Source organism: Marmota monax, unplaced genomic scaffold (genome assembly GCF_021218885.2).
Source record: "Marmota monax isolate L192 unplaced genomic scaffold, Marmota_monax_Labrador192_F-V1.1 WCK01_AAM20220418_F8-fsc00010, whole genome shotgun sequence".
Lineage (NCBI taxonomy): Eukaryota > Metazoa > Chordata > Mammalia > Rodentia > Sciuridae > Marmota > Marmota monax.
In genome coordinates this window covers 6,838,007-6,843,152 of record NW_026692321.1, presented here as the reverse complement: position 1 = coordinate 6,843,152, position 5,146 = coordinate 6,838,007, and the positions used below count along the sequence as shown (strand labels likewise).

The window sequence follows — 5,146 nt, the reverse complement described above, 5'->3', positions numbered from 1 at the left end:
AGCCAGGGGAATTTTGCAGGAACCTGTAAGTCTCCTGGGGTCAGAGTCTGACTCATACATACCTCCTCCCTGGGCCTAGTATCAGGGCTAAGTAGAAAGGAAACCACCCTGCGTGCCCTGAGCAGAATAAACTGCATTCCACTAGATTACTGATTCCCCAACCCAAGGCCCACAGGAGGATCTGGAAGTGGGCAGCAGGGCAAGCCGAGCTCTTTCCTCTTTCCAAGAATTGACTAATTTTCATCAGCAGCAGGCGAGCTGCTCAGCAGCAGCTGGACTCCGCTGCCACACCCCCCCCCACCCTCTGATGACTCACCACGGGCTCCCAGTGCCTCCCCCAGGAGGAAGAACGCCGAATGTTTTGGCTGGAACTCAGTGGCCAAGAATCTTTCTTGCCACCTGCCATACTTTCTTAGGGAGCACTCTTAACTTGACGATTGTCCTTGTTTTTTTGTCCTCGAGCAGACTGTCTGGGGTGGGAAGAGGCTGGCCCCAGCAGAAGGAAGCTGAGCTTTTGCAAATAGTTGACGGCATGGATCCTGTTCTCAGCCTGGCAGCTCCCACACGACTGTCTCTCCAAGTAACCCGGAGCAGACATGCTAAGCGACTGCAGCATTTTTAAATTGTACTCTTGGCTCCAAGGACCAGCTGGAAGCCCTTGACCATATCTCCAGGGTTGAGGCTGGCAGACAGCCCCCTCGGAGGATGCTGAGTTCTCTATTTCATTTGGCCCGGCTGCCAGGGGTACGGACTGAAGGGGAAGCTGCTGGGGCTGGAGGAGTCCAGTGGGTCTTGCTTTTGCCAAAGTCTATGGAAGGAGTTCTTAAATATGCTGGTTTTGTAGAGGCCAAATTATCTTTTTGAAGGACGTGTCCCCTTTATATCAAAACTCATGCATTTCATGGAAAATTCAATCCATATGTTTCTAGCCTGTTTATCTTTGATGCTTAATACCACCCTGTAAAAAAAAAAAAAATCAGGAAACAAAAATGTGAGCTTTCCTAAGACCAGTTTCTCTGAATCAGCAATCAGTGTAGTTTTGGCAAATTTCTCCAAACCTTCGAAGCAAAGGAGCTCGAGCATTTCCAGAGAGAATGTTTTGAACTCCACTGGTCTCAGCTCTTTGTCTTTCCTGTCATCCATATTCACTGCTCCAGGGCTGTAGCTACATAGTCACTGGTTTAAAAAAAAAAAAAAAAAAAAGCCAAATGGATCTGGAAATGGCAACACTGGCAATGCCCCGGCAGTCAGCATTTTTTTTTATTCCTGGTTCAGATAAATGTACTTTCATTGTTTATTTTTAGCCTTCTTCATAGAAATGGCATTGTTCCTTGAGTCCAAATTAAATTTGTATTTGGAATTGTGATTGCATTTAAGTGGTGCAGAGATTCATGATTTCATGCATTCCAATATTGAGCACTTACCACGAACCTATCATGTGCCAGGGTCCAAGAATCCACATGCACGAGATGCAGCCACTGTTATGAAAAAGCATGAGCAAGCGAGGGTCTGAGTTTCTAATAAGCCATCAGGAATGCATGAGGGTGACGGGGAACGAGATCAGAGGCACATCAGACAGGCCTACAGAGAGCATGTGCGCTTCCCGGTTGCACAATGATGGAGCGGCTTCTTAACAGTAAAAGCTAGCAAAGATAAGCAGCCCTATCACAGGCTCAGAGAAGACATGTGCAGTACAGTCATACCCTACTTAATCAGATTTACAGGGAATTATTCAAGGGTGTGAGCTTTAGAGTCAAGGAGCCTGAGTCCGAGCCCTAACTTAACCAAGAGAACTGCGTGGCTGTAGATGAATGTTATTATAAGACTCCTCTTAGTTTCAGTTTCTTATCTACAAAGCCACCTTATCAGATTATAGTACGATATTAACAGAAAAATGTATGACATTATATTAAAAAAAACAATTTTTACAATAATGCCTAAACAAAAGAGGTATGCATTTTATAAAAGTCAACAAAATAGAAAGCCTAATTTTAGAGGCAAATGCCACAAAACATGACTTCCATTTCATGTTCTCCATAGGAGAAGGAGTAAACTTCCTTCCAATTAGAGAGAGCCTAGAGTGCTGTGCAGGTGGTTGGAATTTGGGAGCTTACAGATTTAGAATTTTGGAGCCAGAGGTCCTGCAACTCACTTCCCATCCCTTCCTTGTGTGTGAGTAGAAACCATCTAAAGAGAAAAGGCGTGTGCAAAGAACCAGAGCAGGGTGAGAGCCGGGCCTAGAACCGACTTTGAGGCCAGACTTCCCCACAATCCCCTGCACCTTCTTCATCTCCAGACATGAACACTGGCTTGCTGTTCCTCAGAATGCCGATGGCAATTAGTGATGTAAGGTCAACTGTGAAGCTCTTGAGAAGAAACCAAGCCGTGAACAAATGTGGACAAACAGTAGTCCGCCTTATACATACGGATGCATTCTAAGACCCCAGTGGATGCCTGAAACCACACCCGGTGCCAAATCCTATATGTACTCTATTTTTTTCCTCTTTGTATATACATATGTTGAGGTTTAATTTACAAATTAAGCACAGAGATTAGCAATAATAATCGTAAAATGACTATAATAATATAATGTAATAAAAGTTACTTACAACTTGTGGATTGTTTGTTTCTGGAATTTTCTATTTAATACTGAACCACAGTGACTGAGCCTGCAGGAAGTAGATCTGAGGATAAGCCGGAGGACTGATTGTCACTGTTTTCCTAGACTCCACCCACTCAGTTAGACAATTAGGAAATTCACCCATGGAAATTCTGTCAATGAGAACTGGCTTTTCAACTCCCTTATCCAGAAAAGAAATGGCAAGAGCTCTTCAAGGAAGCTTGTTAATTACAAGGACTGCCCTCTCCATAGCATTGGGTCAGTCCTGCGACTCACCTCCGGGTACTGGGGTTCATGAAAAGTCAAACATAAACATGGCACCTTTCTTTGGGAGCAATGATTCTACTGGAAATTATAAGGAAAGCACTCTCGGGTATTAAAACAGTCAGGTATATTATAAAAGGCAACATTACCTGATTTAAATTAAGACAGGGAACTTACAATTTTGTTTTTACACAATAGCTTGCATTTACTGAGCCCTGTGTACAGGAACTGCGGCGACTTAGCATGCATTACTTCAAGCCTCAGAGTTACCCCAAAAGGAAGTCAAAGCTATCAAAGCTGACAAAATTTAAACCCAACAGAGATGAAGGAAACCATCCAGGCCACGCGGCTCCTAAAAGCATCAGGATTCGAACCAAGCATCAGGATTCTGCTCCAAGAAGAGCACTGTGCCTCTTAGCCAATCTGAAATGCTGCCTCGCGCTCTGATATTACTGGAGGGGGCCGGAGAGCGGGGAGTTATTCCTTCGCTGTCTCCCACTGGCTTTGAGCACTCAATGGAAAATTTCGAGAAGGCTTGGATTCTAGCTTCCCCCGTGGCTGGCGGAGGTTATATAACCCGCACATCCATGAGAGAGCTGAATTGCACAGTCTACTAACCTGGAAGGAATGTCTGAATGACTCCCACACCACACTGGTGCTAATTCAGTCGGAGAGTCTTGTGGGTTTGCTGTGATTTTATGGAACTAAAGGGTTTGGCTATCGTAGTGAGTAACTTGAGTGTGCCTTTTGATCCGTGGAGAAATCACTCATCTAAATGACATTTACGTGTGATTCTTAACTGCCTGTGGAATCAGATAATCCTTTCCCCAGAAGGATGTTGGCAGCCTCCATAATTGGTGAAGGAAGAGCATCAGCATCCGGGATGGAGGGGTGTCAGGAGAGCCTCGAGGCAAGACGTCTGGGTTGATGATTCACAGGCGCCTATAGCTGTGCTGTTCGCAGCCTTTGTTTTTAAAAAGCAATTTGAATGCGCAGGAGCTTTATGGCTGTGGGTACTCTTTGGGGTGCCCTTGAGAAGACTTTTCCTCAGGTGTGTGGGAGCCCGGAATGTGAGCTGGAGATGGGAGCCAAGGTGATTTAAGTCCATGCTAGAAATGTCCCTGTGACTGAGGAGGGTGGAACCTCCTGTTCCAATATTCTTGTCCCAGCGGTTCCAAGAACGAACAGACCAGGAAAAAATATTGTGTCATAAGCCCAAACCTTGAATTTTCATCAAAATTCTCAACAAAAATGGTGGAGGGCTGAGTCCCAGGGCCAGGGCATTTTGTGCAGGATGTGAAGGTTCACTGTGGAGGAAATCCAAAATGAATGACCCGTCTGAAGTCAGAGGGAAAGAACCACACGGGCTCCAATGCAGGGGGCTCTGGGGGTCTGCAGGGAAGCCAGTGGGGGAGATTCAGATATGAAATGAATGGGCCAGACTCTGGTCCATGGAGACCAGCAATGACCCAGGCCTGGCAGCCAAGCTTTCGGAGTCCCTGTGGTCCCAGCAAATTCTGCCCCGCTGTTGTGTCATGTGAGATGCGCTCTGTAGCAGTCCTACCTGCCCAGCTGACAACTTGTGGTCTGCCCTCTGGCTTCTCAAGCCCTCTCTCGGCCACACCAGCACTCTTCATGGAGGCTCATCATTTCTCCCCTGAATAACTGGAATAGGGTCCCATGTGAGCCCCTGGCTCCCTGCTACAAGCAGGCTCAGCATCCACACTTGTCTTTCTAAAATGAAATCCTGACTGTATCTCTGCTCTAAAGCATCCTGTGGCATTCATGACAGTAGCCTGTTGTGCAGGTTCTGCGCGAGGCTTGCCCAGCTCCTGACGGTGACCCTCACCTGGGCTCCTCTCAGCCTCTTCCCCGACAGACCCTGCACTGCGCTCCATCGTGAAGCAGCTCCCAGGATTCTGCAGCTTTGCCGAGAGCGTGTGCTCTTTGCCTGCGGCTTACCTTTTTGGCAGTGTCACTTTCCATGGTGTTAATTACTACAGTCAACCAAGGCCTGAAAATATTCAATGGAAAATTCCAGAAATAAGCAATTTATAGGGTTTAAATGGTGTGCTCTTCTGCATAGCATAGAGAGATCTCACATCACCCCACTCCATCATGCCTCGGAAGTCCTGTTCCTGAAAGCTCAGTCCTTGTCCCAGTGCCAGTCCAATAACCAGAACATAGTCTTGAAAAAAAGGAAAAAGAAATTTTATTGCTTTGCTAGCAAGGGAAAGCACAGGGGACTCCTGTCCCAGAGGC

The 5,146-nt window shown here is 46.4% G+C and overlaps 1 long non-coding RNA gene across 1 annotated transcript; it reads right to left on the bottom strand.

The window, feature by feature from the left end:
• Nucleotides 1-312: 312 nt before the first annotated feature.
• On the bottom strand, nt 313-2,743 carry LOC131424072 (uncharacterized). Its single transcript, XR_009226546.1, has 3 exons — nt 2,610-2,743; nt 1,059-1,176; nt 313-958 (listed from the first exon to the last, which is right to left on the bottom strand). It is a non-coding gene; the product is annotated as an uncharacterized LOC131424072 (long non-coding RNA).
• Nucleotides 2,744-5,146: the final 2,403 nt, after the last annotated feature.